Source organism: Stomoxys calcitrans, chromosome 3, assembly GCF_963082655.1.
Source record: "Stomoxys calcitrans chromosome 3, idStoCalc2.1, whole genome shotgun sequence".
In the NCBI taxonomy this organism is placed as follows: Eukaryota; Metazoa; Arthropoda; class Insecta; order Diptera; family Muscidae; genus Stomoxys; species Stomoxys calcitrans.
In genome coordinates, this window is record NC_081554.1 from 113,798,937 (window position 1) to 113,825,854 (window position 26,918).

Genomic DNA, 26,918 nt, shown 5'->3' on the forward strand with positions numbered 1-26,918 from the left:
TTTTTTAAATGAACCGACTTACTTATTATTCCTCACAACCTAAAATTGTGCTTTCTTGCGAAATATCAGAACATGTTGCACATTTTCGTAACGAGAAACGTTTTTGCAGTATATATGCAATAAATCATAAATTCAGCTTTCACCTTATGCGCTTCTTGTTCGAACCGTTGAGTGGAGCGGAAGTTTTGTTATATCGCTCTGTAAGATTTTTGCTGTAACTCGTAATACGTCATTAGCGGTGCAGTACTCGATTTAGTCAAGAAGAAAGATATTCCTTCTCGACCAATGGCGCATGCTTGGATACCAAGGATTCCCTCAGATCCTGAAGCGATACTTGGAAGACTGAGGGAGTGTTATCTCAATGTTTCAATTACCGACTGGAAGATTGGTAGATTGGATGACACTGATGTTGACCGGAGACATGAAGTATTCGTACTAAACTCCGGCTGTCACGCAGACGGGAACAAGTCTGAAGGAGTTGTATCCAACGGATTCAACAAGTTGCAACTGAATGTATGTAGAAGTGGTGGGTTGGTGAATCAGGAGACTACTTAGCAGTTGTAGCTAAACACTTGCCTGAGAAACTATCGACCACATGGCTTAAGTCTGGTGGATTGGAGGAGACTGAAAATTCGCCTGCCGCAATCGAGACAGGAGGGGAAGACATCGAAACGGGACCCGACAAGCCCTGTGTGGGTGACATCCGGTAAGACTGGGTTCAAGGTGTGCGCAAGCAGGGAAGGACGAAACTCAAAAAGTACTTCGTCGTCTTGTTAGGACGAACTCTTGGCGGAATCAGAAGGCGAGGCTAACGCAACATTGGTGGAAGTTCTGAATCCTGACTATGGTCCGGTTTCTACAGATAAATTGCCACCATTGTAGGGCCGCTTCGGCGGCACTTAAGGTGCTCCTGATGACAGGGGGATTTTACATGGTTCTTATCCAGGAACCATGGTTGTGTGGGGGAATAGTTCGTGGACTAAGAATTCCAGGATTTAAACTACTCAAGGGTAAAGCAAATGGGAGACACAGAGTCTGTATTCTTGCAAAGACTAGTCTAAAAGTTTTTCTTCTTCCGTCGCTGAGACTGGGAAGTGTTGGATGAGCATAGCTTCTTTGATCATCGTTATATTAGTTTCAGCCTTGGAGAAAATACCGCAGAGGTGTTCACTTGGCAAACAGAAGAAAGGCGGATTGGGATAAATTTCGGCGCAAATTCTGCACATCTATCCCTTCTAGACCAGAAAAGGAAGTGGCAACTGCGGGGGATATAGACATAATGGTCAAGCGGATCACGAAGGCCCTGAATGACTTGTTGGTGTCGGCATGTCCTAGTGCCAAGCCAAGGGGCAAACAGCGACCGCCATGGTGACCCCAGAGCTGGTTGGCCTAAGGAAGGACTGCAGAAAACTCTAACAGAACGAAAGCCACAAGAGCCCCACACGATTGGGACATCTTTAAGGCTGAGCTAAGAAAATATAAGGGCGAGCTGAGAAAGGCTCAGAGCAAATCCTAGGTGTAATTCTGTAGCTCCATGGAGGATACATCTGAGGCCTCTAGGCTAAGGAAGATTCTGTCCTCGAGACCTATTACAGTGGGGTATATTCAGAAGTCAGAAAATGTATGGACAATTTCTAGTGAGGAAACACTAAATTTATTCCCGAGAAATTTTTCAATGGATAACGTGGCGCCTGAAGAGGTTGTCACTGGTATGTATTTGTCGGAGGCTATTAGGTAAATTGAGTCTGAGCCGAAAATCGTTTGGGTGATAAGAAGTATCGACTCCTTTAAGTCGCCATGCCCTGATGATGTATCACCGGTTGAATTAAAAGCTGTCTGTGGTAGACTGCTCCTTGGCTTATGGAGATATATTCTGCTTGTATATGAATGTCATATATACTTTTTATTCCGAAAGCAGGAAAGCTTTTGCAGAAGCTGTGACGAAATCGAAGAAAAAGAGAAAAGAGAGACAGTAGGTGTTCTACTACTGTGTGTATGTCCCGCACTAGCATCCAGAAGGAGTTCCACTTTAGGTTCTCATTTATTTGAAAACTTGTCTGATTTAGCGGATGTGAACATTCGCAAGTCATTGGGCTTTTTGCATGGTTCTGGATGGTTCATCGGTAGGAACTAGAAAGCATCTTCCTTCTGCTGTTCCTATGGTATCACAATGGACGAAAACGTCTAATTGAGTCTGATGGCAGACTGCCGCTTAATTCTAATCTAACCTAACCTTATGCGCTTTAGAATTCTTTGTTGTCTGTCTAGCCACTTTTCCTATTTTTTTCCCACATAACTGTTTACCCAACACTTTTAGAGATAGTTCGTACTAATCTCGTGACATCAAAAAATAAAGACAGTATGTACCATATGAGACTAAGCGATATAGGCTAGAGTGGCAGTCTACCTCACGTAGGCTATTTTAGTCTTTTGTCATACCACAGTACCGACAGAGCAGAACTTTGGAGGGAATCGAATCCAAGGTCTCCTCATTGGTGATCCGAGCACTTTACTACCTGGGGGACCCTGGGCGTTGTTGCACACATAAGAATCAGTTATAATAGGCGTGTTTTATATGTCCAATAATCATTATTTCTCGCTTATTTCTAAGCACATTGCCGAATCATCGCCGATTATATTTGATGGTGTTGGTGAGCGTGTAAATTGAAGAAAAGCTCCATATCATGAAGAAAAACTAGTTAAAAGCATTTATTCAAGGGGTAAACTTTCCGGTACTGAAAAATCAGTATGAGTTTAATCCTTTCACTATGTAGGTTAGGTTAGGTTGAAAAGAGGGTGCTGATTAATCTGCCCCATGCCACTATGGACATACAAGCCAGTAATCGGCTTGTTGTGAGCTCTAAATTCTAAAAAGAAACCTCGAAAAAGAAAATTTTAAGTTAGGAATTCCGTGCTGTTTTCAATACCACTCCCCTAATAAGGTTCATGTCTGGTATTGTGTCTCCACTTAAGTGCCGGTATCTGTTAGACGCGAAAGCCGGGCAATGAAAAAGGAAATGCTCTATCGTCTCATCATCTTCCCCGCATGCCCTACACATGGTATCACTTGCCGCACCGATTTTACATAAGTGAGCTCGTGGTCCTGTGTGTCCCGTTATGATACCAATAGGTATACTGACCTTCTTTGTTCACTATATAACTAATAACCTTTCACTATATAACTAAAAGTAGCAATAATAATAAGCAGGGTTGTCGAGCTTGGTTAATGTGGTAATTATATCATAGATGTGTTTTCGCTATTAATACGATTCAAATACAACATACCAACGCACGGCCCTTGAAGCCATCACACCTAATATGGTTGAAAAGTCTTCTAACCAAAGACGAAACGCGTCCCATAGTGGTTGGTGTGTGTTGCTATCTTTGGCTTTCTTTTTCTAAAGGGTGATTTTTTTGAGGTTAGGATTTTCATGCATTAGTATTTGACAGATCACGTGGGATTTCAGACATGGTGTCAAAGAGAAAGATGCTCAGTATGCTTTGACATTTCATCATGAATAGACTTACTAACGAGCAACGCTTGCAAATCATTGAATTTTATTACCAAAATCAGTGTTCGGTTCGAAATGTGTTCAAATTTTGACAAATTCTGTTCAGCGATGAGGCTCATTTCTGGTTGAATGGCTACGTAAATAAGCAAAATTGCCGCATTTGGAGTGAAGAGCAACCAGAAGCCGTTCAAGAACTGCCCATGCATCCCGAAAAATGCACTGTTTGGTGTGGTTTGTACGCTGGTGGAATCATTGGACCGTATTTTTTCAAAGATGCTGTTGGACGCAACGTTACGGTGAATGAACACATTTCGAACCGAACACTGATTTTGGTAATAAAATTCAATGATTTGCAAGCGTTGCTCGTTAGTAAGTCTATTCATGATGAAATGTCAAAGCATACTGAGCATCTTTCTCTTTGACACCATGTCTGAAATCCCACGTGATCTGTCAAATACTAATGCATGAAAATCCTAACCTCAAAAAAATCACCCTTTATTTGCATCTCCGATCATCCAGCTCGTCTCGAAAGAAAAACAAACAAAAATTGTAAATGTAGCAATGATGAAATTATTTTATCTTCACAATATTCGTATATGTTAGTTGGCTTGTCTGTAGCATTAGTGGTCGATGGAGTCAATCCAACGAAAAATTACCAATGAATAAATTTTAGAGAATAGAGCAATTGGCTTCAAATTTTGCACACACACTTCTTTTGATAGGGCGCAATTATTATCTGATTTCGCTTAAGGTTGAATACTGTTATGACTTTGAACCTACATGCTATGTTTTGTCCAATTCTTTCTTTATCCCCATATAGCAGCCATATGTGGCGAGCAACCGATTTGACGTTTTGAGCCCCTCGAGGATGCAATTTTTTATCCGATTTGGATTTAATTTTGCACGATGACTTCCGTAATGGCTTTTAACATGCATGCTAAGTTAGGTCTAAATCGGTATATAACGGTATAATAGCCTAGTTAAGATTTTACATTACATTATTCAAATTTAATTTATGAAAAAAAAACAGAATGTGATTTTTAACCGACAGCGTCACACAATATCAAAACTAAACTGAATAAATACGTGTTGTGCTGTCCACCATTGATATATAACTATAAGACAACTACCTTTAATACACTTAAAAAATCATATGAGTAATGAACAGTAGACTCTTAGATTAGAAGCGAAAGGGTTAAGTAACTTAATTTGTTTATATTCATTCAAAAAATAAAAAGTAATTATTTACTCAAATAAATTACAGGCTTAGGCGTATGTGTTCCTAGTGACATGGGCCGGATTAATATCCGCACTCTCTTTTTAACCTAACCTACTCAAATAATTGGTTATGTTTCCTTGACCTTTTTATTATATAATAATTAAATGTTAGTAATCAAGCTCGAGGTCTTTTGTGTCCAATTAATCATCGTTTATTTCTCGATTTTTCGCAATTCCATTGAATTGCATATTCATGGGTAGTTTTCTACAAATAGATATAAACAATTTTTTTTGGAAAAACATGTAAATATCACAGTTAAGCTTATTCCATTGTAAAAATTGTATAAGTACATAAACTCTTTCTCGTGAGTTAAAAACTTACAAAACAAAAAAAGCTTAGATCTACAGTAGTTGTACCACCATCGTCAAAAGTTGGTTTTTCACTGTTTGTTTGCCTAACGTTTTTGTGATCGTTTCATGCTCTTTCCTTTTTCTATTAGTTGTCTATATGTATTTGCGTTTTCCTCAGTGTCGGCTTTGTAATTTATAAAAAATCAGACATTTCCATTGCAGAAAAAATATCCGATCATTGCCTCGTCTCGAAAGAGAAACAAACGAAAAGTTGTAAAATTGAAAATTAAAATTCGCAGAGCCCTGTCGGGATTCGAACCTGAGCACACGGAGCAACGGCAAAAGCCGTTGTTTAGCTTTTGAAGCCATCAATACAGCCAACTTTCAAAAGATGCACAAAATCATGTGTATGCCATGGGAGTAGTGTAATTGTGTAGATAAAAAATCTGCCATCATACAAAATATATGCGATGGGAAAGGAACGGCTGGAAGCCAGAGGTGTCGAGCGTGGGTAATGTGGTATTTATATCATACAGGCGTTTTCGCAATAAACATGATATAAGTACAACATGCCAATGTATGGCCCTTGAAGCTTTCACACCTAAAATGGCCAATGAGTTATTCTAACCAATTGACGAAACGCGTCCTATAGTGGTGGTTGTGTGTGGTAATCTCTGGCTCTCTGTTTTTCCATTTTCGGAAAACAAACTCCAATCATTGAGTTCGTCTCGAAAGATAAACAAACTAAAAATTTTAAATAAAAATATCGGGAAGTAAACAAAGATTTGTTGAACACAAAAGACCTCGAGCTTGATTATTAAAATTCAATTGTTATGTAAGTATTTACTTTAGTTAAATTAGCACAATTATAAATATATGTGTCTAGGGGAATATACACCTATTTTTAATTATTTGCGTATTCCGGTAATCATTGAATGATTCGATCATTAAGCTCGAAAAATTGTGAAATAAAATGATCTTCGCAAAAAACTTGGAAATAAAAATTCAGCGGAGCCTGGCCGGGATTCGAACCTCGACACAACGTACCAACAGCGAGAGCCGGTGCCGTTGGGTTCCAAAAGATGCGTAAATAACATGTGTATACCATGGAAGTCAATGTAGCGCAGAGGTTAGCATGTCCGCCTATTACGCTGAACGCCTGGATGCGAGGATATCAGAAAAAAATTTCCAGCCATGGTTATTCTCTCCTAATACTGTCGACATTTGTGAGGAAATATGCCATTTAAAAAAATGGTATGACAGCGGCACGCCGTTCTCGGCTATAAAAAGGAGACTTAAACTTGAATCGGACAGCACTCATTGATATGTGAGAAGTTTGCCCCTGCTCCATAATGGAATGGTCATAGGCAAATTTGCCATGCAGTCGCGTGGAAAATAAGTTCATCACTACAAAGAGACACACATGCGGTGGCAGGAAATAGCTAGTGTGAAAGATGTGAAACATAGTGTCGCGCTTACATTGTAGACACGTTGTCGTGATATATTCGATATAAGTAGGACATATCAAAGCACATGGACGGAAAATGAACATTTGCGGAAAAATTATTTACAACCAAACCAGCGCTTCCAAAATGTATTTTGTAATGGTCGGACCAAAATTGTGGCTACTGCAGCTAAAACGCCGCATATCGGTTGAAATTTTGGACCGACCATTACAAAATTTGGCGTGAGAGGTTTTTTTGATGTCTCAATGCGTGTGCCCTTTTTTAAGGTAATTACTTTCAACTTTTTTTTTGCAGTTATTACGATGTCTTCTATACGATTATACGATATAATAGTCACGTCCCATTGTATAGAAACATTCCCCAAACCATGATATTTCCACCGACATGCTGAACGGTTTATACCGTGCACTTAGGATTTGCTGTAGATTTAGCCTGTCTCATTGTATGATATTATCCCCTATTTGGGCTATAACAAATGATTTTTTTGTTATTAAAACAAAGAATATTGCATCATTCTTCTTTTGGCGAGCTGAAAATATCATATTTGACTATTTCGAATATATCAACCTTTGTTGAATAATTTATTTTGACAATATATGCATCATTTTTATTCATAAACTTTCAAGAATTGAAGAAACAACTTTAATATTTATCAACGGTATTTTTTATAATAAATAAATTTCTGATCGTTTTATGTTTCGCCTCACAGTTTTCGCTTTTTTGATGCAGGTTTATGAATTGATCAGATTAGATTTTATTTATAATTTATTTACAAATATAATTCGATACAGTTTTTATGAAAATCTAATTTGACATAACATCTACGTCGTGTGTCGGACTGGCATACAAAAAGAAAAAAATTACTAAAATGAAGAGTGATAAAATATTATTATTTTTTTTTTTATTTTTAAGTTGGTACTGTTTCTGATTTGCTTTGCTACACGTTTTGTTTTACTTTTATTATTATTATTGTCATTTTTTTATTGATTAAATTTATTTGGTATTAACTTTCGGTAATTCAAGAAATTAAGTAGATAATTCCCGAGGGGTGCAAAATTATCTCCATTTGATATTGTATTGAACTCATTTAGTGTCAATAAACTTTTTCCAAAACATCGTCTTCTCTCGTATTATAGGGGCTTACCCCTATAAAATGGAAAGTAGTTTTAGGAACTTATAGGTTACAAATAGAGCAATTACCGTTTGTATCATTTCTAAAGGCTCTGGAATTGAGGTTAAGCAGACCACCTCTGGGAGTTGCCATCTCGAAAGTTATGGGAGGATATCGAATTTAAGATGTGGGTAAGGGTCGTGGTATTGTAAAGCCAGAGCCCTGATCACATTTATGATCTTTTCACGTCCCATAAGGTCGCATATATTACTATCGTGCATTAACATTAGATCCTGACCTCTAAGACTAAAATCAACGTCAATGCTTAGTTCAGCACCTAAATCTAACAAGCTTTTTTTGTCCAGTAAACCCCATCATCTATAGTCTCCTCATCCAGCAGTCTATCACTAGGCATTGCAAGTACCTTGCTAATATAATTAAAGTGCAGCCTGAGGGTCTTCAAAACATACGTGGTAGCCCCGTTTCGATATGCAACATATAGTTAAGCGTATTCTTGGTAAGTATAGTACATTTTTTATGAAGAACCTGAATAGTTTATCTACTTGCTCATAGCTAACATGTCCCCACACCTGAGCACCGTAGAACAATATAGACTTAGCAGCAGTATTAAATATCTTCATCTGGTTCGAAATGCTAATTTTTCCATTGTGGATGTAGCGTAGCCATGTAGTATTAATAGCCATTTTTCAGATTGTAGCTTGTTAAAAAGATGCTTTACAAAGGAAAGGTTATACGTAAGATTTGTACTCATTTACGACCAATATGGGCTCAATGCCGAAATACGAAGCGAACAATATGGGGCTCAGTACATAGCCTTGACGGAATCCCTGAGTAACCTTAAGAGGTGTATATAGGGTTGAACCATCCCATACTTGACTTGTGGTGCAACAATAAATCAGAAGCAGTAGGTATACCATGTCAAAGGCAGCAGAAAAGTCTACAAAGAATGCGAACGTTCTCTTCCAGTTAAATAAACTATGCTTGTAAAATTTAAGATATTATCAGTAGTCGAGTAGCCCCGTCTAAATCCCGCCTAGTATTCGTTCAGAATCCGACTTTGCTCTACCCACGAATTAATTCGGTTCAACACTATATCGGTAAATATTTTTGTACAGTGTGTCAAGCAGAGACAAACCTCTGTAATATCGATTTGCGAAAGGACGAAGGGATAGACTCCCGAAGAAAAATTAAGTTAAGCAGATGTAGAAATTCTTGTAGAAACGAAACTGGGTCATATTTGCAGAATTCAAAATGGGTTCTATCAAAGTCCGGCGCCTTATTACTTTTTGCATTACCGAGTACAAATAATAATTCGTGCATTTCGAATGGGCCGTCTACAAATGTGTCCATGTAGTGCGGCAACACTCAAGCCATCTCATCTTCGTGAGAGCTAAGGTCGTTTCTATTTTAGGAGATCTTTCCTTTAACTAATTCGCAAATTTCTACCAATCAGCCGTGTTCTTGACAGTTTCCAATCTCTCAATGTCCGAGTTGTGTAATGCCAATTTGTTTCTTTTGCAGAGATTCGTATAAAAGGACCTACTTTCAATACATTGTTTCCTACAAATCTGATTGTTAAATCTGCGATAGCAGTTAAGACATTTAAGCATACGTTTCTGGCTGATTCGCACTGTGCGTCAAACCATCTATTCTTGTGCTCTAAAAAACGTTTACCTGGTGATTTTCCAGCAGCGTTGTGTATTTTAGATATGAGAATGACAACCTTGGAATCAATGGTAGATTCGCTAAAAAGTTAATTTCAGTCACATCGTTCGGTAATGGCATTACGATATACATCAGGCCTCAAGGGACACCATCTCAGTTTATGTGGCATGCATGGCTTCTCTTCGCTAATGGAGTTCGACTTATTTGCGACATTGATCATCAGAATTTTCTAAACTGTAAGCAATTCAGCAACTTCCCGATAGAAATTTCCTAAGTTTAATACATTTTGCATATTTTTTCTTGTTATTGCACCCGCCTAGGTTACAATTAGAAAAACTGCAATTGAAATAAATTGATTGATCCAATCTCTTGTTTTAACAATTCTTCAAACGAATTATTATTTATTTTGAGTAACAGCTTTTAATGCTTTTTTTACATTTTAAACGATTTCACTTACTGACCCTATTATTTCGCACAATCTAAAATTGGAATTTTGTAGCTTTAGTGTTTTTTTCCGAAATGTTTGTCACTTTCATACCGGGAATTGTTTTTGAAGTGTGTACGCAATAAAAAATGCTCTAATCCATCGATCTAGCTCTCAGTTTACGCGCTTTAGGGTCCTTTATTTGTCCAGCTGCTTTCCCTAGTTTTTCGCACATAACTGTAGGTCCTGGAGTCTTTGTTAATGTCGAATAGTAGGATGGTAAAAATGCAAAATATCGGAGCCCTAGAAGTCCCGGGGGCGCATTGGTGGGCCTTCAAAGTTGATCACCTTGGCACTAAAAATTTTTGTTCGGGCTGGAAAGTGTTTCCACCAAAAACATGCTTATGTGAGCAAAAATGTTTTAAATGTTCGCAGAGGTTGGTCTCTTTATTTATTGTTTGTGAAGGCATTTTGAACAGATTTAAATTTTTTCGACTGATTTAGATAGTTGAGAAAACTTGCTATCTTAAGTCAAAAGTTATGCGAGCTATAAATCAAAAAATGTGAGAATTTTTTTGGTTAGGTAAAGTAATTTCATTGTTTCGTCCCTATAAAAAAAAAGTTGACCCAAAGCTTTCAATTAAACTTATTATACTGTAAAGAGTACTTAACGTATTTTTAAATGTTTTTAATTAAGTTTTTGTAATTTATAATGACTCTAGTAAGAGATATGTAGAGTACAAAATTGTAATTTTTTTACGAAAAAACTGAAAAAACCGTACGATTCCCAAAACGCAAAGCTGAAAATCCCAACTTGATAACGTTTTTTTACCCCAGGGCGTACCAAAACATACGCAAAAAAAAAAATTTGTGTTATCCAAGTATTGACCGGCCATTTTCTTTGTCCAGTGTGGGGATTTTGGGTATTTTCGTCAAGAAATGTGGCCAAAATTCATACTTGTTATTCCAAGAATTCCCTCAGATCCTGAATCTATTCTTCGGGGACTTACAAACTGTAATCCAAATCCCCAGAAGATGTTGTCACTGATATGCATTCGTCGGAGGTTTTTGGGAATATTGTGTCTTGGTCGAATTACTTTCGTCGATAAAATGTTTCAACTACTTTAAGTCGTCAGGTCCTGAGCATGTATCTCCGTTTGAATTTGCTTAGGGAGTTATAATATGCTTGCATCAGCATATCGTATATACCTGTGGGATGGAGGGAAACTCGAATGCGAAAGATTTTCGTCCTATTAGTCTGTCATCCTTTATGCTGAAGACTTTATAAAGGTTGATAGAAACAATCTTAGGGCAGTGTTCCGTGGAGACCGCCGCTAAAATAGTCTTTCACAACGTCGAAGAGAATTCTGTCGCAGCTAAAGAATGCACAACGCTTTCAATAATGTAAAACCGAAGTCAATCATGAGGGCGGTCGAGTTTCTAGGCATTAATGCTATCGTAGGATTTATTAATAAGTTACTAAACGATGTATTATGGGAATTAAATTTTTAGACCTTTTTCAACTTTTTACCATCTAAAAACAGCAGAAAATGTTTGCTGTTTTAACAAAAATTTATTGCTGTCCCATTTTTAGCAGACTTTCTGTTGTTACAGCAAATATTTTTGCTGTTTTACTAAAAAATGTCTCTGTGTGTAAGCATCAATACAGTTACGTATTGATTGAATCAAACTCGAGACCCGAATTTTAGCCTAGTTTTACTAAATATTTTATCTGTGGTCGAGAACAACCACAACTGATAGAAATGTGTTTGATTATCACGCATAGACTTATAATATGTGAATGAAATACAGAATATTCTTCTTTCATACTCTTGACAATGGAAGAGGAGCAAATTATATGAGAATTTATTGTGGATGTGTATCACTCATGCATCTCGTTGATAATGTATGACGCCAAATATGCGGCACTTCAACATTCAGTAGATAGAGTACAGAGCACTGAAGCAAAACGGCTAGCTGTGGATACAGTATACATAGCCAACATAAACTTGCGGAAAAGAAAGGAAATTAAAAACAATGAACGCTCCAGTTATTTTTTTTACCCTCCACCATTAGATGGGGGACATAGTAACTCCGTCTTTTTGTTTGTAACGCCTTGAAAATAGGTCGTAATAAACATATTAAGGATGATTTTTAAGCGTGTGTTCTTAGAAATCTAAAAGAATATCTACACGGGTCAATCATCAGATTTCCCCTGATAAAATTTGCTTTAACAAAACACCCAAATTTACATAATTTACTCGTTTTCAAAACATTTTTTATAATCGATCCATTTATCTTTGCCATTGCAAATGCAACATTGCCCATAAACATTCCATTAAAGAATAGGGCAAACTTCCCATATACTAATGAGTGCTATCCGATTCCAGTTTAAGCTCAATAATAGGGGACCGAGTCCAAACGGCGTGACGCAGTGGGACATTTCTTTGGGTATACGTTTTTACATGGCTTCTATGGCATGGCAACTCAAAAATGTCGTCATTAGGAGGGGAAAACCACTGCTGATATTTTTGCTGATGTCCTTGACAGTATTCGAACATAAGCGTTCACCGTCATAGGCGGACATGCTAACCTCTGCGAACTTCGTGTAAATGTTGCCCATTGCTCCGGTTCAAATGACCGGTTTGATTTCTAACTGGAACATTTTAAGGTTGAAACCATTTTGTTTTGTTTTTTTAAATTTTCCTTTCCCGAGTAAAAAAAAATGTATATGGGCAGATCCAAATATATGTGGGATAAGATAATTTTATAATTTTGTTTTCTTTAATTTAATTTTTATAATATATCTTTATTCCGAAAATATAACGTGCCAGATGTTTCCGTCCAAAAACGTTTTTATTATCGGTATAGACTTAATATTTTTGAATGGGAGGGTCAAAACAGACAATTGCTAAATTTCGTCCGATCCGTATTTTTTATCTCGGGCTTAAATAAAACACTTGGATTTATTTTATTTTCAACCTTCATTGGCGGCTGCAACTCCAAGAATTTGAATTTCTGGTTTGTGCGTCTTCTTATATAGGCAATTAGAAAATAACTATGAATTGAAAATAAGCAATAACAAACAAGAATTCGAAGATATTGAGTAATAACTAAATAATCACAAAAACAATATCAGTGAAAAGAGATAAGCAAAACAATCACTCAATATGTCTGTGGAGAGTAGAGTAATATGTGTTTAAGCTACTCTCTTTATATTTACGTTATAAAAAAGATTATGCGAGAAAACAAGAGATAAAAAAGTGACACTCAATGCTGAAATCAAAAGAACAAAACATTAACTGTCAAAATAATTGAATCTCTTATACTTTAATGTAACATTTAACTCATAGAAGCAATAATATTTATTCGTAGACTCGAAAATAAAAGTTAGTTCATGTTCGATAAATAATTTAAACTGGACCTCTTCCATAAAATAATTGAAATAATTGATCAAAATGTGATTGTTGGTGTTGTGAACTATTGGTAATATGTGTGGTATCGGAGTTTAATTTTCTAAATGTTATATGGTTACAAAATGTAAAATATTAAAAATATTTTTAACTACATCTACACATTTCGCCAATGTAAGGTTGTTCATTGTTTCTCTTCCAAAGGGTTTCTTTTGCTTAAACGCTTTTTGCTAAGACTTCAGTACGAGATTCAAAAGGAACCTCAGATGTTGCCCATAAAGGACCGCAGCGCCTGATGTTTCACTCACTGTTGAAAATTTCATAGACATCGGGCTTCATAATCTATTTTGGGAGATCGGTATATATGGCAGCTATATGAAATACACCAACATTTAGATGTAAAAAATAACAAAAAAAAAAACAACAGGATTTTCTTTTAATTTAAGATCCAATCAGATGTTATTACATGTAATTGGATCTATTTTTATCTGGAATTGCGTCCTCTAGGTTCTCAAGAAGTCAAGATCGATTGGGATTATACTGGGTAAAATTTTTAGGCAAATCGGATAGGAATTGCGCCCTCTAAAGGCTCAAGGAGGTCAAGACCCCAGATCGATTTATACGACATCTATATCAGGTTATGCATCGATTTTAACCGTACTTGGCGCACTTGTTGGGAATCATAACAAAACATCCCATGCAAAATTTCCTGTAGTGTCACAAGAAGTCAAGATCCAAGATCGGTTTATATTGCAGCTATATCAAAACATGTACCGATTTGGTCCATTTCCAATCCCAACCGACCTACACATATAAGAAGTATTGCAAAATTTCAAGCGCCTACCTTTACTCCTTCGAAAGTTTGCGTAATTTCAGACAGACAGACGGACGGACGGAGATGGCTAGATCGACTTAAAATGTCATGACGATCAAGAATATATATACCTTATGGGGTCTGAGACGAATATTTCGAGAAGTTACAAACAGAATGATGAAATTAGTATACCCCCATCCTATGGTGGATGGTATACAAATTGCAAAGTAAGTTTACGGGTTGTAAATCTAAATCTAGTTATTACGGTTTATTGAAAGTATTTGTAAATATAGTAATTATGATAACTATATAGCGAGTGTGATAAAATCAATATTAATAATGAAAGTTGGTATTTTTTTCGGTCGATTGCGATTGTAATTGGACCCAATCGATTCATGTGCAGATAAAGCTATCATAAAAACCGATCTCTCAATTTCTCTTCTTGAGCACTACTTAACCGATTTGGCTAAAATTATCCAAGTAGCATTGTGTTTTAACGTTCAACATAAATGCCAAGTAAAATCGGAATCTATCCATTACCTGGTATATAAGCAGCGTATAAAACGATTCGGCTCAGCCGAACTTAATGCGGTTTTACGTGTAAGATGAGCTCTTTTTCTTGCGGATACAAAATGAAAGTAAGCGTTGGCGATCAACAATGTTGAAAAGCGAATATAAAAATCTCCAAACAAAAGCATGTTTGCAACCAACCAAAATAAATTCTTGATGTACAAACTATTAATAGCTTATTTTCGGCCTACTCCGCCAAAAACAGTCTGGGGTGGTTATAGCGGTAGAGAAAATGAGTAATACACAAAAATACTTAAACCCTATACCACGACTTTGTTTAAAACGCCTAAAAAACACAAAATTAAAAACAAAACGCTCGCCACATTAATAAATTGGTATATTTTTCGAAAATATATTCTGAAACATTCTACTATGTTTTCCACGAACATACCATTAAGGAATTGCGGATTCTTTCCTCGTACCAATGTGTACAGACTGATTAAAGTTTAAGCTCAATGATAAGGGCGTCCTTTTTTATGCCGAGTCCGAACGGCGTGCTTCTTTTCTGATGTTCACGGCATTCTAAAAATCTTGAAAATATTTTTTGCCTCCGGCTCTTTCTGCCGCATTCAAAAGCCATTTCGGCTCTGACGCTTTCTGCCATTAAAATAGCAGTACCCTAAAATTATAAATTCGGTCAATATGTAAATATATATGTATATGAGAGCTATATCTAAATCTGAACCGACATATATATATAAATATATATAAATATATATATATATATATATATATATATATATATATATATATATATATATATATATATATATATATATATATATATATATATATGTATATATATATATATATATATATATATATATATATATATATATATATATATATATATATATATATATATATATATATATATATATATATATATATATATATATATATATATATATATATATATGTATATATATATATATATATATATATATATATATATATATATATATATATATATGTATATATATATATATATATATATATATATATATATATATATATATATATATATATATATATATATATATATATATATATATATATATATATATATATATATATATATATATATATTTATATATATTTATATATATATGTCGGTTCAGATTTAGATATAGCTCTCATATACATATATATTTACATATTGCCCGAATTTATAATTTTAGGGTACTGCTATTTTAATGGCAGAAAGCGTCAGAGCCAAAATGGCTTTTGAATGCGGCAGAAAGAGCCGGAGGCAAAAAATATTTTCAAGATTTTTAGAATGCCGTGAACATCAGAAAAGAAGCACGCCGTTCGGACTCGGCATAAAAAAGGACGCCCTTATATATATATATAAATATATATTTATATATATACATATATATATTTATGGGAGCCATATCTAAAATTAAACCGATTTTGATGAAATTTTTCAGATATTTTAAAATGAGTAACAATACTGTGCCAAATCGGTTGAAAATTGTAGCTACTACGGTCATTTGCAAGTGCAAGTCGGGCGATACATATATATGGGAGCTATATCTAAGTCTGAACCGATTTTTACCAAAATTAATAGCGTTTGTCCTTGGGCCAAAATTTCGTGACGATTGGACAAAAAATAAGACCTGCACTTTGATTACAAGAATACATGGACTCACAGACGAACATGGCTAAATCGAATCAGAAACAGATTTTGAGTTGATCGGTATACTTATTAATTGGTCTAGCTCTTCTCCTTCTTAGCGTTGCAAACAAATGCACAAACTTATAATACCCTGTACCACAGTGATGGTGTAGGGTATACAATTAGACTAGTTTGAATGTTTACTATTGAAAAAATGCAAGTTGCCTTTTCCTACTACTTCCTCTTTTACTTATTCTTCGTTACGTTAGGTTTAAGTGGCAGTCTGCCATCAGACCCACTTGAACGTTTTCGTCCATTGTGATACCACAGGAACGAAAGAAGAGAGATGCCTTCTACTTCTTACCGTTAAACCATCTAGATCGCTTTAAAAAACCTATAACTTGCGAATGTTCACATCCGCTAAATCAGACACGTTCTCGAAGAAGTGAGAACCTAAAGTGGAGCTCCTTCTAACTGCTTGTGCGGGACACACACACAGAATATGTTCTATAGTCTCTTCTTCATCGATGTCTTCACAGCTTCTGCAAAAGGCGTTGCTGGCAATCTTCAGTCTATCACCATGTTGTCAGATTAGACAGTGACCTGTCATGACGGACACAATGACTGAGACGTCAGTTCTAGCCAATGACAGCAAAGCAGTGGACCTCTTCAAGTCTATATTAGGCCACATAGTTTTGGAATGCTCACAGCCCCCGCTTTGTGACCATCTATCATTCGTTGTCCTTCGGATCTGGTCCTGAAAACTTAGCTTACATTTCGCTAGACGCATACTCACAGATTCCAGTATCCCTGGAATGTGTAGGGTAATTCCTAGCCTCGCAAGCTCATCCGTTTTACAATTCCCTGGGATATCTATGTGGCCTGGCACCCAGAACAGGTGAATTTTGAACTATTCAGCCATCTCGTTGAGAGATCTGCTACAGTCGAGGGCGGTTTTTGTGTTCAGAAATACGTTTTCCAGGGATTTAATGGCTGCCTGGCTGTCTGAGAAGATATTTATGCCAATCGTCGTAATGACATTATATCTTAGCCATTCAACCACTTCCTTAATTGCAAGGATCTCTGCTTGATACACACTGCAGTGGTCGGGTAACCTTTTCGATATAGAAGTCTATGCAACTTCTGTTACCAGGGATATTATAGTTCCAAACGGTCCTATCTGAAATAGTGGTACAGTAATTTTTATAAAAAAAGCGGCTCTGGTAGGGTGTAACATCGGATATTGTATCAAGGATAACACAGTGTCCGTAGCCGCCACATGACCAATGAGAAAGCTCTCTTAACCTCACGGCAGAGGTCGCTTCAATTTGTCTACCACAATGTTCAGAGGCATAAGATGTAGCATTAATTTAGTGCATCAGATGGTGCCGACCTCAGTGCGGCTGTGATGCACAAACAAGCCATCCTTTGGTTCCGGTTAAGTATTGAGCAGTAGATAGATTTTTGAAGCGCCGTCCATCAGAACACAACCATTTAGCGTTATAGGTCTGACAATTGCGGTATTTACCCAATGCATGACACACGGTATAAACCTCCAAGTTTTGCCAATGGCTCTCTTGCAGATGTATAGGGCAAGGGTGGCCTTTTATGCTCTTTCCACAATGTTGGATTTAAAGTTCAATTTCTGTCCCGCGAAACACCCAGGTAGACAGGTTCCACTGAAGGCAACTTGTGTCTCCTGCTGAAAAGAACTACTTCTGTCTTGCACGGATTTATACCTAGACCACTTCGGTAGCCCACTTTGCTGTTGTTCGCAGAGCTTCCTGAAGTATATCTCTCAGAGCATTGGGAAACTTTCCCCTAACCGCAATTGCCACGTCATCAGCATACGCGACCACTTTTGCGCCATTTTCTTCCAGAGACAATAATATATTGTTAATGGCTGTATTCCAAAGTAGAGGAGACAGTAAACCTCCCCGAAGCGTTCCTCTGCTGATCCATCTTTTTAGATCCACAGATCTCAAGCCGGCCATAATGCATCTTTTAGTAATTAAACTTTCTTACGGTGGAGTTGATGCCTAGAAACTCCAATCCCTTCATGATTGACGTCGGTTTTAAACTATTGAAAGTACTTTCAATGTCAAGAAATGCTACCATTGTATATTCCTTGACAGCGAGAGAACCATCTATGTAGCTGACTAGGTCGTGAAGGTCTGTTTCAGTGGATTTGCATTTTCTATATGCATGCTGCTACCGCAACAGGCGATCTCCAGGGATCTTTGCCCTAAGATATGTTTCTATCAACCTCTCAAGAGTCTTCAGTATAAAGGATGACGGATTAATGGGACGAAAGTCTTTCGCCTTCGTGTTTTCCTGCTTTCCTGGGTTTTCCCCTCCTAATGCTGGCAACATTTGTGAGTTACTATGCCATGTCGCACTGCGGCACGCCGTTCGGAACCTGCTATAAAAAGGAGGCCCCTTACCATTGAGCTTCAAACTTGAATCGGACTGCACTCATTGATATGTGAGTTCCGTAGTGCAATGTTCATGGGCAACATTTGCAATTTGATACATCTTCAGGGCCATATCGCCCAAATGATTTTCGGCTCAGACACAATTTCCCTAATAGCCTACGACGAAAGCATACCAGTGACAACCTCTTTTGGCGCCACGTCCGTTGGAAAATTTCCCGGGAAATGTCTATCAAAGAGTAGTTCTAGTGTTTCTTTACTAGACATTGTCCATACATTCTCTGACTTCTGAATATACCCCACCGTAATATGTCTCGAGGACAGAATCTTCCTTAGCCTAGTGGACTCAGATGTAATCCCCACGGAGCTGCAAAATTCTACCCAGAATTTGTTCTGAGCCTTTCTCAGCTCGCCCTTATATTTTCTTAGCTCTTAATCTTGTGGTGCTCTTGTGCCTTTGCTCTGTTGAAAAGTTTTCTGCAGTCCTTCCTTAGACCAGTCAGCTCTGGGGTCCACCATGACGGTCGCTCTTTGCCCCCTTGGTTTAGGTCTAGACCATGCTGGCACAAGCGAGTCATTGAAGGCCTTCGTGATCCTCATGACCACTATGTCTATATCCTCCGTAGTTGCCAGTTCCTGTTGTGGTATAGCAGCGATAGACGTGCAGAATTTATCCTAATCCGCCTTTCTTCTGTTTAGCCGAGGGACCACTTCTGGAGTATTTTCTCCAAGGCTGAAACTAATATCACGATGATCAGAGAAGCTGTCGTCATCCAACACACCCCAGTCGCATATTCTTCCACTTATATCTTCCGATACAAGGGTAATTTCTAGTACATCCTGCCTATTCCTGGTAATAAAGGTCGTTTTATTCGCTTTATTACAAATCGCCAGATTGCACCTTATAATATTGGATAAGCAGTTCACCCCTTTCGTTGCCATCAGAACTTCCCCATATCTGTTGATGTGCATTAGCTTCACTTCCTACGAAGCGATTTTAACCAGCGACTTATAGTTTGAAGGCGGAATCTCTGAATTGAAAGATTGGGATTACATTTCCTTAGTCTTCCAATTATCGATTAAGGATCTGACGGAATCCTTGGTATCCAAGCATGCGCCATTGGTCGAGAAGGAATATCTACCTTCTTCATTAAATCTAGTGGCCAGATCTCACCTATCTTTTTTAGCGCACAGCGATACATTTCAATTGAGCGTTGATCCCCGAAGGCAATTAGTTTGCATTGGCCCGATACCAGCCTGCATCGTCTCAAACTGGAGGAGACCCACGAAATTTCACAAGGGAATCGGAGTATAGTATAGTCCATTGACTATCCCACTCCAATTATTCCTAGGTATGCAGCCCTGTTATTCTCCCTTGTCGACAACTGCCATCACCAAACTGTCCCTAGCTAAGGTTTTTGGACCCATCTTACTATTGTTCGCCGTAGTTCTTTTACTCATGGGATGCCCTCCAGATGACCGCAGCCTTTTGGCTGATTGCGGTGCAGTTTCCGAATCTAGACGTGTAGTTTTCCTGTGCAGCAAATTCCGAGCCCACTTTAGGTAGTCGCTCTCGCTAGTAGTGTGAGTCTTAGTATCATTCGTACCAAACCTCTTAATAAACCTGAGAGCGATGCGTCTTCTGTTATTCTAACCTCTTAAAAAGCGTGTTGGCTTGCCGGGGAAGGCCGATGGCATAGGTAAATTATAGGCAAGCGAAGAAAGAATATGTTCGGCCTTGTCCAATTGTCTTTGTCAAAAGTCCATTCTAAGCCTACTCCCGGGCTCTATATCTGCCGCTCCACTGGAAACAGACGCAGATCATTAACCGCCTAATGTAAATATATCTCTATCGCAGCTAACCTTGAGTGAGTCAATCGTTCAAAGGCGTTAAATCGCGCGATCTAGGCGGCCAATTGACCGGTCCCGAACGGGAAATAAAATGTTCAAAGAACTCGGCTCTCAATAAGTTCATTGTTACGTGTGCTGTGTGGCATGTGGCACCGTTTTGTTGAAACCGCATATCATTGAAGTCAATCTCTTGCATTATGGGCAAAAAAAGTTGGATATTGTCTCACGGTAGCGTAGTGTACAATGTCAAGAGAAGTAATATTTAGTTTTTATATTTTGACGGCCTAATCGGCGCCAACTTAATGTGCCCAAATATTGCACCAATCTATTTGTTTAGATGCGATAAATATTTGAATATCCGTATCGACAAATGGCTATTAAATGTGTCAAATAAAGAACGAGTCATCAATTCACCCATTTCCTTTGCGTATGTTTTCCTATTACGTATGCGAAGTCTCACCTGCCAGAATTTTCTGCCCATTAGCATTGCGATGACACGTATTTTCTGCTGGATTCGCGAAGTTTACAATAGTGGACTGTTACGTAGATTCACCATAATAAGAGACAATTTTAATGCATGTCATGTCCATTCAAAGCTATATTTAGCACTGCTTAACTCTTATATTCATGATCACGTCGGTCCTTCTGCAAGCAAAAAAGAAATACAGATTTGATGGGATAAAGAACCCAGTTGCCCTCTATCACATTCATGTAAATACCAAGGATCCATAAATTAATTAATCTTGAAACATTTGATGTGAATCCTAAACTTCGAGATGTCTTTCTTAACTTGACCTTACCATTGAGGTTGTGATCTTCCAGTTTGCGTACACTCAAAGAAAAAGAACAAAAATGTTTGCTGAAACTGCAGAAAATCTGCTGCAAATGGGACAGCATCACTTTTGCCCTTCATCTAAGGATGGAGTAAAACAATTTGTAACATCTAGAATTATTGGTCAAAAGCACAAAAACTGAGAATTTTTTTTAGTAAAAACAGCAAGAATGTCTGCTGAAACAACAGAAGGTCTGCTGAAAATGGGACAGCAAAATTGCAAATTTGCCCATGAACATTCCACTAAGGAACAGGACCAAACTTCACACATATTAATGAGTGTAGTCCGATTCAAGTTTTAGCTCAATGATAAGGGTCCTCCTTTTTATAGCCGAGTGCGAACGGCGTGCCGCAGTGCGACACCTCTTTGGAGAGGAGTTTTACATGGCATAGTACCTCACAAAAGTTGCCAGCATTTGGAGGGGAAAACGTCCGCTGAAAATTTTTTCTGAATGTCTCGCAAGTATTCGAACCCAGTATTCGATAGGCTGACATGCTCTGCGGTACGGCCTCCACAGCGAACATTTTCAGCAGGCAGTGTTTGTTGATATCAGCAAACTTATTTCTATGGGTGCATTAACTTTCGAACGAGTGAAGCTAAACCCAGAAAAATAAGATATTAGAAAACAATGTCTTCTGACTTAAATTAAAACCAATTACCTATTTTAGGTGTAAATTTTTTGTTTAGCAGCTTAAATATGATTTCGAATTGTAGAAAATTAGGAAACATTTTACGCTTTATGGGGCAAATAATTTTATTAAAAAAGAAGACGAAATACACACATTTTTAAAGTTTTTATGACAGATTTATGTTAAAAAAAAAAACAAAAAAACATCAGAAAATGTTTGCTGTTTTAGCAAAAAAAAAATGCTGCTGTTCCATTTTCAACAGACTTACTGTTTGCAGCAAATATTTTTGCTGTTTTTTGCAAATTTCTCAGAGTGTATGTGATATAAATAAAAATACATATTATTTTAGCTGCTATTGGGTTGCCCAATAATTGCGGATTTCTCATATAGTCGGCGTTGACAAATTTTTTCACAGCTTGTGACTCTGTAATTGCATTCTTTCTTCTGTCAGTTATCAGCTGTTACTTTTAGCTTGCTTTAGGAAAAAAGTGTAAAAAAAGTATATTTGATTAAAGTTCATTCTAAGTTTTATTAAAAATGCATTTACTTTCTTTTAAAAAATCTGCAATTACTTTTTGGGCAACCCAATATTATTTGAAATCGTTAGAAATTATTAAATTGTTGAAAATAAGAAGAAAATGTACACTCATAGAAAAAAATTTGTAAATTTGTAAAAATGGTAAACACTGTCTGCTGAATATTTAATAGTTAATTTTGCTGCTATTATAGCAGAGTTCTTCTATTAAAGCAGTAGTTACTGCTGAAAAATCTGTTTGCTGAAAATAACTGCTGCTCAATTATGAAGGGGACGTTAGAAGAAAAACTAAAATACAAATGCAAATGTGTTTCTCAGTGAATGTTTATAATCACCACTGGATGTATACTTTCCATAATCTTTTTATACCCACCACCGTAGGATGGGGGTATATTCATTTTGTCATTCCGTTTGCAACACATCGAAATATCCATTTCAGACCTTATAAAATAGAGATATTTACCTGAAAATTTTCACAGGTCCTTTTTTTTTTTGTCCATATCGGACTATATCTTGATATAGCCCCCATATAGACCGATCGGCCGATTTAGGGTCTTAGGCCCATAAAAGCCACATTAATTATCCGATTTTGTTGAAATTTGAGACATTGAGTTATGTTAGGCCCTTCGACATCCTTCTTCAATTTGGCTCAGATCGGTCCAGATTTGGATATAACTGCCATATAGACCGATCCTCCGATTTAGTGGAGTTGTGTTTGAGTGAGTTGTCTGAGGCCCTTCGATATTTTTCTTCAATTTGACCCTGATCGGCTGAAATTTGGATATAGCTGCCATCTGGACCGATCCTCCGATTTAGGGCCTTAGGCCAATAAAAGCCACATTTATTATCCGATTTTGCTGAAATTTGGAACAGTGAGTTGTGTTAAGCCCTACGATATCTTTCGTCTCAGATCGGTCCAGATTTGGATATAGCTGCCATATAGACCGAACTTTCGATTTAAGGTTTTGGGCCCATGAAAGGCGCAGTTATTGTCCGATTTCGCCGAAATTTGGGATAGTGAGTAAGGTTAAGCCCATTGACATACTTCTGCATTATGACACGGATCGGTCCAGATTTGGATATAGCTGCCATATAGAACAATCTCTCGGTTTTAGGTTTTGTGGCCATAAAAGGCGCATTTATTGTCCGATTTCGCTGAAATTTGGGACAGTGCGTTGTGTTGGACTCTTCGAAATTTTTGCTGTAACATGGCCGAAATCAGTGCAGACTTGGATATAGCTGCCATGTAGACCGATCTCTCGATTTAAAGTCGTGGCCCCATAAAAGGCTCATTTATATTCCGATTTCACTGAAATTTGACACAGTGACTTATGTTAGGCTTTTCGACACTGTGTTGTGTATGGTTCAGATCGGTTTATTTTTATATATAGCTTCTAAAAAGACCGATATTTTGTTTTACACAAATGAACAATGACTTGTACTTAGTATTTGGTCCAAATTAGAGCAAATTTTGATATAACTGCTATGGGACATAAGGTATGCAATTTTCACCGGATTTTGATGGAAGGTGGTTTACATATATACCCGAGGTGGTGGGTATCCAAAATTCTGCCCGGCCGAACTTAACGCCTTTTTACTTGTTTCTTTAAATTTAGATACAAAAGGTCATGCCAGTCATGTACGCATTAGTAGAGCAATAACAAAAATGCGAGCGAGCTCAGCCCCATTTCGAAATGTATACCAATGGATGGATCATGTAGCTTCTTTACAGTAATATTCCACACATTAAAATCATATCTTCCAACAAAATTTCTATAAAGAATGCGTAAAGTAATCAATTCAAATTTCCTGCCAAATTTTAAGAAAAATTCTACCAATACCGACCAAAAGCTACCAAATGTTCTACAAGCCAAAAATGTCATATGTATGTATATATACCCACCACCGAAGATTTGGCCATTTTGCCATTGCATTTGCATCACCTCAAATTAAACATTTTCCACCCAACAAAGTAAGCATACTAGATCGTCATAGACGATCTTAATATGTCCGTCCGTCTGTTTTTTGAAATCATTCTACAGCCTAAAAATCAAAGGTGACGTATATCTTTATATATCACCATTTATACCGACCGCCCGATAAGAAATATTGAGTTCATATTAGTCGTATCTTTACCCTGGTTTCAATGAGCTCAAAAAATAGCTTTTTCTACACATTTTAGCGGTGCTGGTGAGTTGCATGTACCCCTGAACGGCTGAGTATTGACCAGATTTGTGTGCTGCTGCCATATAGCCCAGTTTTCCGATTGAAGGCGTTGAACGCACAAAAGCCGCATTTGTTACGTAGAATTTACGTAATTTGGAAGAGATTCCTTAACGCTCGTACCAGTTACAGCCAATATAATATCCTAAATTTCGAAGCAGTGAGACCTCTTATAACAGTATTTAGCTCCTCGACATCCATGGTTTTATTCTGCACTCTTAACGAATACACAGAAACGACAAGAAGTGAAATAATTTTGAATTATCCCCTGCGATTTTGTAGTAAATATCATGGAAAAACCTACCAAAAATTGAGGTCAGCCTACCAACCTACCATGAGAATAAAACTCTATCAATTTTGGTAGGAACCTACCAAAAACGACAACACTGATCTAAACAAGTTACAGGCAAATATAAAAATAGCACATTTTTTTTCAGCTGATTTTTGTACTTTAAACAGCAGATTATGTTTGCTGATTTATCTGACCGAAATGTTTGCTAATACAGCAGCCATATGTTTGCGGAAACACCTGTAATGTCTGCTTTCCCATTTTTAGCAGACAAAAACTGCTGTTTTAGAAAAAAAAATTGCTGTTTTGAATAACAAATATGATATACACCTTATAAAAGTACAGGCAAACTTCTCTACAACATACAAACTCTCCTATAACGAATTGTTTTCTATCTTATTCTTATATATAAAATTGTTTGTTTGTTGTTTTGTTTGTTTGTTCCGTTTAGACTCAAAAACGGCTGAACCGATTACCTTGAAATTTTCACAGATTGTGTAGTTTAGTCTGGAAGGAAACATAGGCTATATAATTTTTTGATATCGGAAGGGAGCGGACTTACCCCAAAAGAACTACCCAAAAATAAAAGTGGACCGATCGGGACAATATGGGACTCAAATGAAAGGTACTCAGGAGTAGAGTACGAATTTCATATTAAAAAATTAGGTCCAAGTAACTGGGAGCCCGCCCCAATCCCAAACCCCCCTAAAATAGGACTTTTGGACGATCATGACAATTTGGGACTCAAATGAAAGGTATTCGATAGTAGATTGCGAATATGGTCAGGGAGGAGAAAAAGGCTTTATAATGTGTTGATTTCGGAAGGGGGCGGTCCCTCCTTCGTTCCCCAAAAACACCACCCAAAATCAAAAGTTGGCCGATCGGGACAATATGGGTATCAAACGAAAGATATTGGAAAATAGAATACGAATATGGCATTAAAATTTTGGTTAAGTACCCATCGGGCCGGCCCAACCCCAAAATTCCATAATTAGGTCCAAATAATGGGAGGTCGCCCCACCCCCACGGCAAGGCCAACATTTGCACGAAATAATCTTCAAACATTAAATTATATGGACCGTACTATCAATTCAAATAAAGATTTCATGCATTTTTTCTGAATTTTATGTGTTTTTTGTTTTGAAAATCTTTCCAATAGCTCTTAACAATCACCCTTTATTTATAGAGTCTCTAAACAATGCCCCTGTTCGTGTCTTTCCTTCCGATTCTCATTGCGAAGTTTTTTAAGGAATAGTTGCAAAATCAAATGAAAATCTCTTTATATTTCAGAAATTCAATTTCTATTTGTTCATATCCACATGTTAGTTTATATTTGCATTGAAGTCACATGAAATCTGTTCTTTTTTATCAGTTTCTATACAACAAAGTTTCTCAATAACGTAGTATTTTGTCGGCCTTCATTTGCAACCCATGATTTGACCTCTTGACCCCGTAGTCGGCTTAATTTTCATCCGTTTTGGTTTATTGTTGAAACGCCTAGAATAGAAATAACCGCCTACCATACCTAGATATGAACATTAATAGACAGAACGGAAAGATACTGATTGATTGGTACCAGAAACCAACATCCTCCGGAAGACTTCCAAATTACGACTCAAAACACCCCAAGTGAATTATTTTGAACATAGCCAAAAATTGTATTAATGGAGTTATGGGCATTAGCAATGAACAATTTCACGGGAAAAACAAGAGCAAAGTACTGCAAATACTAAAAAACAACAGCTTCCCACAAAAACCAACAAGCAGAACCCTGTTACAAGAGCCAAAGAACAAGAAACCAAATCTTTTAAATCTGTTACTTATGTGCCTAATTTATCGGAACGCTTCGAAAGGTCAAATTGCGTGGACGGTAATAATTACAAATTTGCACACAAAACGACAAAAACAGCACTTGCAGAACACTGTGCTGCCAACAAACA

General features: G+C 37.2%; 1 protein-coding gene across 13 annotated transcripts in view; it reads left to right on the forward strand.

Moving 5' to 3' along the window:
• The window catches only part of LOC106081144 (solute carrier organic anion transporter family member 5A1), a 147,526-nt gene that overhangs the window by 64,641 nt on the left and 55,967 nt on the right, over window positions 1–26,918 (forward strand). The window lies entirely within an intron of this gene.